The 14,508-nt window shown below is 42.7% G+C and overlaps 1 long non-coding RNA gene across 1 annotated transcript; it reads right to left on the bottom strand.

Annotated features, from left to right (window-relative positions):
- Positions 1 to 2,261: 2,261 nt before the first annotated feature.
- Positions 2,262 to 5,542, bottom strand: LOC127186198 (uncharacterized). Its single transcript, XR_007830373.1, has 3 exons — positions 5,475 to 5,542; positions 5,052 to 5,086; positions 2,262 to 2,366 (listed from the first exon to the last, which is right to left on the bottom strand). It is a non-coding gene; the product is annotated as an uncharacterized LOC127186198 (long non-coding RNA).
- Between the last annotated feature and the right edge of the window lie 8,966 nt (positions 5,543 to 14,508).

The following is a 14,508-nucleotide window of genomic DNA, read 5'->3' as shown; positions in this document are numbered from 1 at the left end:
GCCTCTCCCTACTTACCTCTGTCACTGCCCTCTGTCCTTTGCCCTTTGCCCCCTGCCTCTGCCCTCTAGCTCTGCCTCTGCCCTCTGCCTCTGTTTCTGCCCTCTGTCCTTTGACCTCTGCCCTCTGTCTCTGCCTCTGCTCTCTGCATGTGTCTTTGCCTCTGCTCTCTGTCCTTTGTCTTCTGCCTCTTCCCTCTGACTCTGCCTCTGCCCTCTGCCTCTGTCCCCTGTCCTTTGCCCTCTGCCTTTGCCTCTGCTTCTGCGGCCTCTGCCTCTGCCCTCTGTCTCTCCCTCTGTCTCTGCCTCTGCCCTCTGTCCTTTGCCCTTTGCCCCCTGCCTGTGCCCTCTACCTCTGCCGCTGACCTCTGCCTCTTTTTCTGCCCTCTGTCCTTTCTCTCCGCCTCTTCCCTCTGCCCTCTGCCTCTGCTTCTGCCGCCTCTACCTCTGCAGCTACCTGCTGCCTCTGCCTCTGCCTCAGCCATCTGTCCTTTGCCCTCTGCCTCTGCCTCTTCCTCTTCCCTCTGCCTCTACCTTCTGCTTCTGCCTCTGCCCTCTGTTCTTTGCCCTCTGTCCTCTGTCCTCTGCCTCTGCCCTCTGTCCTTTGACCTCTGCCGTCTGCCCTCTGTCCTCTGCCCTCTGCCTCTGCCCTCTGTCCTTTGACCTCTGCCCTCTGCCTCTGCCTCTGCTCTCTGTCCTTTGTCCTCTGCCCTCTGCCCTCTGCCTCTGCCCTCTGCCTCTGCCTCTGCCCTCTGTCCTCTGCCTCTGCCGCCTCTGCCTCTTCCTCAGCCCTCTGTCCTTTGCCCTCTTGCTCTGCCCTCTGCCTCTGCCGCTGCCTCTGCCCTCTCTCCTTTGCCCTTTGCCCTCTGCCTTTGCACTCTGCCTCTGCTCTCTGTCCTTTGCCCTCTTCCTCTGCTTCTATCTCTGCCTCTGCCCTCTGTCTTTTGCCCTTTGCCCTGTGCGTCTGCCACTGCCTCTGCCCTCTGTTCTTTGCCCTTTGGCCCCTGCCTCTGCCCTCTACCTCTGCCCTCTGCCTCTGCCCTCTGTCCTTTGCCCTCTGCCTCTGCCCTCTGCCTCTGCCCTCTGCCTCTGCCCTCTGCCCTCTGCCTCTGCCCTCTGCCTCTGCCTCAGCCCTATGCCTCTGCCTCTGCCCTCTGTCTTTTGCCCTTTGACCTCTGCCTCTGCCCTCTGCCTCTGCCACTGCCTCTGCCTCTGCCCTCTGCCTCTGCCATCTGCTTCTACTTCTGCCTCTACCTCAGCCCTCTGTCTCTGCTCTCTGTCCTTTGCGTTCTGCCTCTACCCTCTGCCTTCTGCCCTCAGCCCTCTGCCTCAGTCTCTGTTTTGGCAGCCTCTGCCTCGCTGTAGCGTCTACCTCTGCCGCCTCTGCCTCTTCCTCAGCCCTCTGTCCTTTGCCTTCTGCCCTCGGACTCTGCCATCTGCCTCTGCCTCTGTCTATCCCTCTGCCTCTGCCCTCTTCCCTCTTCCCTCTGCCTCCTCCTCTGCTTCTGCAGCATCTGCCTTTGCCTCAGCCCTCGGTCCTTTGTTCTCTGCCCTGTGCCTCTGCCTCTGCCCTCTGCCTCTGCTTCTCCCTCTGCCTCTGCCCCTTGTCTATTGCCCTTTGCCCTCTGCCTCTGCCACTGCCTGTACTTCTGCCTCTGTGTCTGCCCACTGTCCTTTGCCCTCTGCCCTCTGGCTCTGCCTCTGCCCTCTGCATCTGCCTCTGCCTCTGCCTCTGCCCTCTGTCTTTTGCCCTTTGCCTCCGCGTCTGCCTCTGCCTCTGCCTCTGCCTCTGCCTCTGCCCTCTGTCCTTTGCCCTTTGCCCCCTGCCTCTGCCCTCTACCTCTGCCTCTGCCCTCTGCCTCTGTTTCTGCCCTCTGTCCTTTGCCCTCTGCCTCTGCCCTCTGCCTCTGCTTCTGCCGCCTCTACCTCTGCAGCTACCTCGGCCTCTGCTGCCTCTGCCTCTGCCTCAGCCCTCTGTCCTTTGCCCTCTGCCTCTGCCTCTGCCCTCTGCCCTCTGCCTCTACCCTCTGCCTCTGCCCTCTGTCCTCTACCCTCTGTCCTCTGAGGATGAGCTCAGTCCTGATGGAACTTGATGTGCTGGGGTGGGTTGGTGGTGGTGGTAAGGGCTCCCCTTTTCTGAGGAGAAGGGGAGAGGGGAAAGAGGGGGGAGGGTGAGACCAGGAGGAGAGGAGGGAGGGGCTGTGATGTAAATATATAAATTAAAAATACATTTTTAAAAATGAAGCCTTACATTTCATCTAGATGAACTTTCCAGTGTTGTTTGATATTCCTATTGCAGTCTTTGACAACATCTTTAATATAGGACCGCATTCTTGCTTTCTTTTCCAGAAAGCTACTGCTAAGGTGAACTATGTTGAAAGAAAAAAGTTCATTAAAATTTAATGTTGAAGAAAATGATACTGCTTTCACATATGGAAGTAAATACAGGCACAAGCAACATTCAACAATACCAAAGATATTTAAAAATAGCATCAGCAAAATACCTCAAGCATGTTGTATTTTACAGCACTCAAAATTCTTGCTTTTCAGACTAGGTATACTCAATCAGTAATGTTCATACAAATATTCCAAAATCAAATACAATTCTAAAATCTGAAACATTTCTCTTTCTAAGCACTGTGAATGAGAAATGACTAACATTACTAGAATTCTTATTTTCCTGCTAATGATAGTCTTTTAAGTTTGGATATCATAAAAAATATATAATAAATAAAATAATAAAGCAAGACAAACTTTTCATTTTTTCCCAAGGAAAAATTACAGGAAAAAACAAGCCTTTCTTTTTTCTTTTCTTTTTCTTTTTTTTAAGTTTATAGGATTACTTTCCAAATGGAAGGATACTTTGCTATAATACTGTTATAACTAATTACAGTTAACAAAACAAAACAAAAACCCACCATGTTAAACAACCAGAATCCAGGCTGCATGTGGCTGTCATTTATACCCACACTTGGGAGGCAGATGCAGCCAGATCATTGAGTTCAAGGATAGCTATAGTGAATCCCAGACAAACTAAGGTTACATAGTGAGATCTTGTCTCAAAGTATTTTTAAATTAAGTTACATTTTTATAAAATTGAAGGCCACCTGAGCCTTACAGCTCTTAAGCCTTTATGTACAAAAAAAAATATCCTGGTTGGGACACTTCAGTTCGCAAAAAGTAGAACTACTGAAGCAAAAGAAGTTAGTACATGTATGGATTTTTCACTCAGGCACTTTCCCACCACATCTAGAATCACTGATTTTGCCTTTGTTGATGTTTTGACAGATGGGTTGGCTAGTTTTATGTCAACTTGACACAATATTAAATTCATCTGAGTGCAGGTAACCTCAATTAAGGAAATGCCTCTATGAGATGGGACTATAGGCAAGCCTGCAGGGCATTTTTCTTAGTGACTGATGGGAGAAAGCTCAGATCCCCTCTCCATGTGTGTGTGTGTGTGTGTGTGTGTGTGTGTGTGTGAGAGAGAGAGAGAGAGAGAGAGAGAGAGAGAGAGAGAGAGAGAGAGAGAGAGAGAGCGAGCCCTAGACACAATCTCCTGGGTTCTATAAGAGATCAGGCTAAGCAGGGCACTGGGGTGCACACCTTTAATCCCAGCACTCAGGGAGGCAGAGGCAGGTGGATCGCTGTGAGTTTGAGGCCAGCCTGGTCTACAAAGCAAGCCTGGAACAGCCAAGGCTACACAAGAGAAACCCTGTCTCAACAAAATAAAACAACAACAACAACAAAACCAAAATAAATAAGACTGAGCAAGCCATGAAGAGCAAGCTAGTAAACAGCACCCTCCATGGCCTCTGCATCACTCCTGCCTCCAGGTTACTGCCCTGTTTGAGTTTCTGTCCTGACTTCTTTTGATGATGAACAGCAATGTGGAAGTGTAAGCCAAGTAAACCTTTCCCATGTTTCTTCCCATGTTGCTTTGGTGATGGTTTTTCATCATAGAAATTAGCAATCCTGACTAAGACAAGAGGAATTTCTGCTCCTTTGCTGGGTTTCAAGGACTGAATGGTATTTCTATCAATGCATCAGTTGTGCTAAGGTCTGGGGGCCTGTTACAGTAGAGACACTGTTTAAAAAAAAAAATAGCCGGGCGGTGGTGGCGCACGCCTTTAATCCCAGAACTCGGAGTCAGAAGCAGGCGGATCTCTGTGAGTTTGAGGCCAGCCTGGTCTACAAAGTGAGTCCAGGACAGCCAAGGCTACACAGAGAGACCCTGTCTCGAAAAACAAAAACAAAAACAAAAACAAAAACAAAAACAAAAGAAAGAAAGAAAGAAAGAAAAAGAAAAGAAAAAAAGAAAAAGAAGTTGGGAGGGAGAAAGCAATCCAGGAGGATTACTAGAGAATATAGTAAATGAAACATTGATATGTGTATAAAGATGTGTGTATACCTGGGGCTGGGGAGGTGGCTCAGAGGTTAAGAGCACTGTCTGCTCTTCCAGAGGTCCTGAGTTCAACTCCCATCAATCACATGGCTCAAAGCTATCTATAATGGGGTCTGATGCCCTCTTCTGGTGTGCATGACAGCGCAGTCATATACATAAATAAATAAATAAATAAATAAATAAATAAATAAATCTTTTTTTAATGTGCATATATAAATGTGTTTTTTTGTTTTGTTTTGTTTTTCGAGACAAGATCTGTGTAGCCTTGGCTGTCCTGGACTTGCTTTGTAGACCAGGCTGGCCTCGAACTCACAGTGATCCTCCTGCCTCTGCCTCCTGAGTGCTGGGATTAAAGGTGTGTGTCACCACACCTGGCAAATATATTAATCCAAAGAATTATATAAAAAAAACTTTACCATCCATTTTTCTTTCTATAATTCCATTTAAGTCACATCTACCCAAAAGTGCCTGTTTTACTTTTCCTATCAAGGAAAAAATAACTAATAACTAAAAAAATCCAATGCTAAGTCAAAAATATTTGTGTAAAATCCTATCACTGAGAATAAAGCATTAATAAACAATCCCACAGTGCATTAACATTATAGCTTTAAACAATGTTCTCTAGATACAAATACATCAAAAACTGTACCTCCAATTTCTTCCATCCTATTCCTTACTTCATCTCTGTAAAGAAATTACATTAAAAGATTAAAGCTGGGAGTTTACGTCAGTGGTCAAGCATCACCCCTATGTGCAAAGCACTAAGTTTGATCTCTCGCACTACCAAAGCCAAGCCTTTTAATTAAATGTTTATAATATAAAATGCTTGGTTTAAAGAAAATATCACATGTGAATTAACATATCCAATACTTGTTAAATAATCAAACTTTTCCTATTCTTTTATGCTTTTTTTTTAAAAAAAAAAAATAAGAACCCAGTTAGCTCAAGATGATCATGAACTATGTAGTTGAGAATGTCACTGACCATCTTACCCTCCTGCCTCCACCTCTCAAGTGCTGGCATTACAGGTATAAAAATAATTTATTGGTCAGGCAATAAAATAATATATTACCCTGTTTCTCCATCCCTTCTTGGAGGAACCAATGCCTTCTTAGTAGTAACAAATTCTGCACTTTTTTCTGCATTGAACAAGAAAAATGAATAACAGTTTAAATATACTATTTTAGTTAATTTTAATGAAACAATAATTTTATTTGTAGTTCTTTCAGGCATTTTTCCAACATTATTTCTTAAAGCAAAAATATAAATACAATATTACTCTGACAATTAGATAAAATAAAATTATAAGTTATGAGCATTTCATAAGAACAGTTTTTCAAGTCTTTCTGGGGTAATACCTCTGTGAGTCATTTGCAATTTATTGATGGATGTGAACTTTGATACAGGCTTATGAAAAACAAGTAAGAGTAAACAAGGCATATGAAAATACTAACCTTTATTCTAGTTCAAGCAACTATATAAAAATAAAATGAACCAGGTAGGTAAAATGATTTAGGAGGTAAGGGAGCAGAAGTTAATGCCAAGCCTGAAATCAACATGACTCATCCCTGAGACACCCATAGTGGGAAGAGAGACCTAAATCCTGTAAATTGCCTCTGACCAACTTCCTTCCCTAACACACAAAAATAAATTAAACTGTGGGTTACCATCAGTACTCAGAACTGAATATACTGTATCTGTTGGAGTAGAGTCTTCTGAGGATTGCACATCATCATCATCTTCTTCACCATCATCAACTTCGAAGACTACAAAGTGCTCTTTATCCATTGCTGGCTTCAGAGACTTAAGACAAGTTTTGTCAGGGGGAAATATATGTTAATGTTTTGTCATTGAAAACTGAAAGAGAATAACAGATCTCTCATCTGAGTCCAAAGCAATCAACTTAAATAAGCCAGTAAAATATAAAATATCCAGTAAGATAACCTTAGTCAAATAGAAGTTTACCAGTTTCCATATATTATTTAGTTAGAAGTTAACAATTTGTAGTTTCTGAATGAAAAAAGAAGAGGGCTGTGGAGATGGCTTAGTTGTTAACAGTGTATACTGTTCTCGCAGAGGACCTAAGCTTGATGTGGCTCACAACTTCCTGTAACACCAGCTCTAGGACACCTTTGGCCTCAACAAGAAACTGAGCTCACGTGCCCGTACTTACATCCAAACCTGTAGACATAATTGAAAGTTAAAATCTTAAGGAAAAAATGTAATGATGGTTTTAACCCTGACTCACAATGTGTTTGTACTTAACCACTGGGATATCTAATTCTGTGTCCCATCACTGTCAGATTCTTAAGAAATTTGAGCCAATATTTAAGGCAGTTTCTGACCCAAAGTAATCCTATCCATACTATCACTCTATCTTGCAAATCTGCTGATAGCAAAACAAATATCAGACAAAATTTGACAGGGCTGGGGATGTAGTTTGGTGGTACAGGGCATGTTTATCATAAAGACCTGGGTTCAACTGTCAAAACTGCCAGAAAAAAAAAATGACTCAGCCATGGTGACTCAAGTCTCTCTTTAATCATACCATTCCATTCTGGAGACTGAAACATGCTAGTTCATGGCCAGCCCAAGTCACATACGGAGTTCTGGTTATTCTGGCCTACAGTGAGACATGTCTCAAAAAAGTCACACAATCACATAAACAAAAAGCCCAAATGAACAAACAAAAAGATGGATGTGCTTATCCATTGTTCTAGTCCTAACTAACACTTAAAAGACTGGAGCATATTGGCAGGCAGTTTCCAGATACAAAGCAATATCATGCCTTACAAAAACAAACAAACAAACAAACAAACAAACAACACCACAATGGCTCAGAAACTAGAAAAATGGCTCAGCAGTTACCAGCACTTCACCACATTTTTTATTTTCAAGACAGGGTCTCTCTGTGCGGCACTTGCTGCAAGGCTAGCCTCTAACTCAGAAATCCCTTTGTCTGCTTCCCGAATCCAGTGTGCCACCAGGCCACTGTCCCCTGTTGCCCTGTCCCCCCTAAACAGATATTAAGTTCACAGCACCAACAGTCAGCAATAGCAAGCTTACAAATGTCTGGAACTAAAACTCCAGCGAATACATTGTCCCGTCTGGCCTCTACGGACACATAAACATCAGTAGACAATATTTTTGTTGTTGTTGTTTTGGTTTTTCAAGACAGGGTTTCTCTTTGTAGCCCTGGCTGTCCTGGACTCACTTTGTAGACCAGGCTGGCCTCGAACTCACACAGATCTGTATGCCTCTGTCTCTCGAGTGGTGGGATCACAGGTGTGTGCCACCACGCCTGGCTGATTTTTTAAAATCTACTCTGGTCCTCGAAAAATTAACGTCCATACACTCTGTACCAAACTTGTGCAACACTATATAGAGAAAAATGAAGGTGGGGTTCTAAAGGACACAGCCTGGCTTCTGAGAAAGTACAGCGGTAAATACGTTCCTGTCCCTCAGTACGCCCAGCTGCGGACAACACGCCTCCAGCCACAGCTCCGAGGCCCCCAGTGGCCCCTCCATATCCTTAATATCTCCCAGCCCCTCACCCTGTCCAAACCCCCGTTCTCCAATCCCTCCTACCCCACCGCTCCTCCTGACCCTCAGCCCATCGCCTCTCCCATAGGCTCCCCGTTGCCGTCTCTGCACGTTGCCGTCTCTGCAATGTCGGCAGAGACCTCCCAGGGTCCCCACTCGTAGGCTTTCCTTCCTTCCACCCAGGCTTCAGGCCCAGCGCTCGGCAAGTTTCACCACCTCCATCTTCCTGCCAGCGGCCTCAGTGAAGTTCAGCGCCACCCTCCCCTGTCCTCTCCCCTGTCCTGTCCCCTGTCCTGTCCCCTTTCCTGTCAAAGGCCCCCGTAAACGGAATTTTGCCTCTCGGGTAAAATGGCGACCGGGACCCAGGCCTCCCTCGGCGGGGTGGGGGGGGCGCACTCCTCCCCTCCTCGCGCTCCTCCCTTCTCACACTCTTCCCTCCTCACACTCCTTCCTCCTCACACTTGTCCCCTCCTTGCACCTGAACTAACCCTCCTTGGGTGAACCAGGCTTACTGAACTCCAGACTAGCGAAGATACACACAACTCCCGTCGAAGCTTCTTCGGCAAAATGGACCTTCCGGGAGGTGAGAGAAAAGCCAGTATCAGCCAGGCTCTCTGCTGATTGGCTGAATGATGTGCGCCTGCGCATTCGGTGTTGTGCACGTGCACTTGTCTAAACCGGCCCGGGGGTGGATGGGCCCTGGTCCTCATCCTGTACATGGTACCCTATCAGGGCAAGACCTTGCCGAAGTGTTTCTAGTTCATAACCTTCCAACAAACGGCTGAGCTACTAGGAGGTTTGAGGACTCTGGCTTTGCAGTTTATTAAGTTTATCGCAGGGTTGTCCTTGCAGAGAACCAGAATTCAGTTCCCCGAACATAGCACGTGGTTTTTTGTTTGTTTTATTTTGCTTTTGTTTTTCTGGCCTTGGGTACCTGTACAGACACAGACACATTCATACACATAAATATAAAATACTTTTTACTATTTTAAAACTACAAGAAAATGAGTCAAATAAGAAAAATGAACTGTCCTCCCTTTTGAACCAGCACTTTGCCAGTGTTCATTGAAACATTTGTGTCCTGTCAATCACATCTCTGCATCTTCCGCACTGCCTCTGTCTCACCGTTGTTTGTTTGTTATTCCCCTGTCCTCCTTGTCCAGAAGAAGGCCACAAGACCCCTGCATTTTTTCCAGAAAGGGGCTCCCAAGAGAGCCCCCCAAGAGGCATGTCCTTCTCAGGTAGAGCTGAATTCAGGGTATAGACTTGCCTCTTAGGAATATTAGGACTCAGTCATTTTTGGTGACTGCAAACACAAGAGTCATTCCAAACTTCTCCAGGCTCCGTGGGAGGCATGGGGTACCTTCCCTGAATCCTCCCCAGCCAGTCAGGAGTGAGGCTGAGTCCTGTGGGCATGAGGTTTTGCTCACTGGGGCCTTCCAAAATTTAATAAATCCAGGTGACAAAGATACGGACCATGATACTAATCAGGCCAATTAAGATTATAAGAGTCCTTTAATTGCGATCACCTCAAAGTATCTTGGTGCTGAAGCTCAGGGGAACAGCATTTTGAAAGGCAAAACCCGCAATTATATCAACGTTAGATGTGGGTCTGAGTAACCTTGCAATACTTGTTTTGAAAGAACACAGTAATTATTTCAGACACAGCATGGCACAAATTTAGATTTATAGTTTCTTCAGTTAATTTAGCTTAAGTTTATATAAACATTAATTATTTCGGTTAATATATATGGACCATGGTCAGAGTCATGGAGATCCCAAATGTGTTGCCAAGGAAAATGTGACTGTTGTGGGGACAGAAGGGTGAGAAGTGTCTAAGCAGAGGAAAAATAGAGTCAGGACAAAACGGAGTGACTTAATCACTTCAGAATAATTAAGGTGGAAGATACAAATTTAATTTCCTTCTTCTGCAGGTAGAAATCCAATCTAATTTTCTCTCTGTCTCTGTGTGTGTGTGTCTCTGTGTGTCTGTGTCTCTCTGTGTCTTTCTTTCTTTCTGTCTGTCTCTCTCTCTCTCTCTCTCTCTCTCTCTCTCTCTCTCTCTCTCGTTTTCTAAGACAGGGTTTCTCTGTGTAGCCTTGACTGTCCTAGACTCACTTTGTAGACCAGGCTGGCCTCAAACTCGCAGCGATCTGCCTGCCTCTGCCTCCCAAGTGCTGGGATTAAAGGCATGCGCCACCATGCCCAGCTTTTGTGGGCCATTCTTGTGGTATCCCTAAACCCTCTGGTTCCTCCAATCCTTCCTTTCCTTCCTCCACAGGACTCCCAGAGCTCTGCCCAATGTTTGGCAGTGGGACTTTGCACCTGCTCCAGTCAGCTGCTGGACGAAGTCTCGCTGATCTCTTTGATGACCATTCTGCTAGGCTCCAGTTCCCAGCATAATTATTTTTATGTTTTTTTTTTAAATAGGGCACTTACTATCTTATTGTCTCATGCTTAAGTGAACAATAGACAACGTGACATATTATAATAAAATCACCTTTGGCTTATGAAAAAAATTCTTTTTCTTTTTTGAGACAAGGTCTTTATGTCATTGTGGCATAAAGAGGCTAAGCCTTTGGAGATGGACCTCTTACAAGGGCTCAAACTGTGAGCCCAAATAAACCCTTCATAAAGCTGCCTTTTCAGGATACTTATTATTGCTGCTGTTATTGATACTTGAGTTTGAACCTGACACTTTGTTGGCAAACACTGTACTCTTGAACTATATGCAAAGCCACTTTCATTTTCTTTTTTGATGAAGGCTCTCACTTTGCTGTCTAGTTAGGACTTAACTTTGCTCTGTAAACATGGCAGGCCTCAAATACAAGATGTCCTACTTCAGACTCCAGAGAAGCTGAGGTTGCAGGCCTAAAATACCAAAGTCAATGCTTTTTCTATTTTTTCAGACAAGGTGTCACTATTTGCTCTTGGATATGCTTGACTCTGGTGTCTTCCTGCTCTGCCACTATCTAGACTGCTGTGATTAGAGATGTGAGCCAGCATGCCTAGTTATTTGTTTTGATTTTGAATTTGTAGTTACTTTCTATCCTGATTATTTTTAATGTCCTTCTCTTTCTGTGTTGCTTTCTAACTTTAATTTGGGACCACTAGCTTGTATACTTTTCATCACTTTCCCTTTTAGAATGATAAAAATTTCTCCCTGTGTACAATTGAGCTAAATCCCTGACGTCCTAATAGGAAGTATTTTCACTCCATTACTATCTATGTATTTACATTTTTCTTTCATGAGTTCTCTAATTCATCAGTTTTTTAATGTGCTGGCAACACTTCAAATAAACATTATTTCTAAGAAAAAATCAGTTTCTTGGGATTTTCTAACACTATCTGTCCTCTGAATAAAACCTCTGAATTGAAGTTTATCATTTACATAGAGCCATGCTCATTTTTAAAAAAATTCATGCATGCTTGGTAAGAAAAGATATATTCTAATCTAGCACCATATATTCTAGATATGTGCATTAAATCAAACTTCTTGATTAATATTCAGTCTTTTACTAATACATCTGTACCTTTGGCTACAAAGCAATTGAAGAATGGTTCAATATACATTAAAAGTCTTGTATACTAATAGTGTATTAAAATTTTTTTTCTGCGCTGGGTGTGGTGGCGCACACCTTTAATCCCAGCACTTGGGAGGCAGAGGCAGGCAGATCGTTGTGAGTTTGAGGCCAGCCTGGTCTACAAAGTGAGTCTAGGACAGTCAAGGCTACACAGAGAAACCCTGTCTTGAGAAACCAAAAAAAAAAAAAAAACAAGTTTTTCTTTTTATGGATATCAACTTAACATGAATAACATGAACACGCACAAGACAGAGTCTCACTATGTAATCTTGGCTGTTTTGGACCTCTCTGTGTAGACCATGCTGACCTCAACCTCTGCCTCCTAAGTACTGGGATTAAAGGTGTGCACCACTGCCCCTAGCTACATCTGTAATTGGAAAGTATAATTTTTTCTATGACTTGAACACTTAAGCATTATATATTGACCATACTAGTGTTTTTTGCCTTAAATTCTGCAGTTTGATCTTTATAAAAAAGCAAAATAGGCAGTGTAAAGAGTGTACGAGCCAGAGGGAATGGAGGACGCCAAAAAAACAAGGTTCTCTAAATCAACAAGATTGAAGCTCATACGAGCTCACAGAGACTGAAGCAGCAAGCACAGGGCCTACAGAGATCTGCTGAAGTTATTTTTATAAAACAGTGTTTGTTTCTCTTAGCTTACTTCTTAACCCAGCTGTCACACAAATAATTAAGACTCTTTTATAATACAAGACTTCACAACACAATCTTGAGCAATTTAAGTCTGTTCTTAACCCTCTATGCTATTTTGTCTTACTCCCAGCAAACATCCCAGTGATACTTGCACTTTGTAGCTTTCCTTGGCTTCAGTTCCTTCCTCCTGATCTTCCTTCAACCAACCTCTACCTATGGCTGAATCCCCCGCTTCTTCTCCTAACTCCTCCTCCCCTGGTTGGCAAGAAGTTCTGCCCTATTCTCTCCCATGATCATTGATTGGCTGTAAGATGCTTTATTGATATCATGGGGACAACTGGGGAGGATAGTTTACACAACATTTAGTCAGGAAATCAGAATTTAAACTACACAATAACCTTATGCATACAAAGACCTGCACCAGGTCCTCAGTGCATATATTATGACTTCCAGTTTAGTAGTTTTTTAAAAGAATTATTTATGTGTATGTATATAGTGTTCTGCTTGCATGTACACCTGCAGGCCAAAAGAAGTCATCAGATCACATTATAGATGGTTGTGATCCACCATGTGGTTGCTGGGAATTGAACTCAGGACCTCTGGAAGAGCAGGCAGTGCTCTTAACCTCTGAGCCATCTCTCCAGCCCCAGTTTAGTGTTTTTATTGACACTCCTGAGTATGTGAACAAGTGAGTCTCTGGTTTTTATGCTTTCTCTTGAGGCTCTTTTCCTTTTATTGGTTTGCCTTGTCCAATTTCAGTGTTGTGGGTTTTGCTTTAACTTATGTTTTATTTTGTTATGTTTTGTTGTTATCTCTTAGAAGCTTGTTCTTTTCTAATGAGATACAAAAAAGGAGTGTATCTGGATGAGAGGGGAGGTAATGAGGAACCAGGAGGAGTAAAGAAAGGGGAAACTTTAATCAGGATATATTATGAGAGAAGCATCTATGTTCAATAAAAGGCAGGGAATTAAAAGATCATAAAACATCCTTATTTTAATATTTATTACATACTTTCTAATCTGTTCACTTTAAAGCTTTCCATATAATCTTCTATTTTTTGTGTAACCTTGTCTCATATGAGATAAATCTAATTATGTTTCTAATGTTATAACTTCCTGATACGTGTAGTCCATTTACATTTATGATAACTGGCTCATATTATGGACTTATTGTTACCAATATATGTCATCAATTTCACCCTACCATTTCTTTCTTCTTTGATATCCTGTACAAAATCTTTTTTATTTTCTCTTATTTAATTCCATTTTACATCTTTCTATTAATTTGAAATGGATATACTATATTCCTTCAGTAGTTATTGTTATACTTTATCATACATGTTTAAAAGTCCAAAATTAATATTTCAGCCCCCCTTATCAAATTTCTGAACAGTTTGAAACTTTTAAATTCCAATTACCTCCATTATACCCATGTGTTATTAGTAGTGTCCATTAATTATTTCTATGTTAACTCATCTGATTGGATATTACTATTGTTTTTGACAAAAATTTACTTATGTTCATATGTTCAAGTTCATTATTCCTTCTTGCTTTTTAGACAATCTTTATCCTTGTCTTTATACCTTAGAATAAACTTTTGTGAAGTCTTTTGAGTAATAAAAAAATCTTTTGTGCTTTTAGAATTTACAAAATTCCAGCTTGAAAGACTAGGGAGAGGGGACTGCCTCTGACATGAACTCTGGTGCCCCCTATTTGACCACTTCCCCTTGGTGGGGAGGCCTGGTTGCCAGCAACTTACCAGTGCTGGTCACTGACCAAGAGAGCACAGCCCAAACAAGAATGTTGAAGCCTTAAAACTTATAAGCATCGTACATAAACAGAGATAATAAGCTTCCTGTATGATTTAGTTTGTAAAACTTTCATAGCTTATAAAACTCTAAAGTTATAGATTAGGAAAAACAAGATTAAGCATATTTATAAGGCAGTGGTTTTTAGCATTTGAGAATGAAGGTAGAGCATATTTTTCTCTAGAATTAATATATTTTAATGTAGCAATACAACAGAACATTATATACCAAATCTATTGATCCCAAAGCCTGCAGTGCCCCTGGTGGGAGAAAAAGCATTCATCTCGTTAATTTGCATAGACCTTTATAACCTTAAAATAAAACATTATATGAATAGACCTTTATAACCTTAAAATAGCCGGGCATGGTGGCGCATGCCTTTAATCTCAGCACTCGGAAGCAGAGGCAGGTGGATCGCTGTGAGTTCGAGGCCAGCCTGGTCTACAAAGTGAGTCCAGGACAGCCAAGGCTAACACAGAAAGACTCTGTCTCAAAAAAAAAAAAACTCAAAAACCAAAAAG

This window comes from Acomys russatus, unplaced genomic scaffold (genome assembly GCF_903995435.1).
Source record: "Acomys russatus unplaced genomic scaffold, mAcoRus1.1, whole genome shotgun sequence".
Lineage (NCBI taxonomy): Eukaryota > Metazoa > Chordata > Mammalia > Rodentia > Muridae > Acomys > Acomys russatus.
The sequence above is the reverse complement of the archived record's forward strand: the minus strand, read 5'-3'. Positions and strand labels throughout refer to the sequence as shown.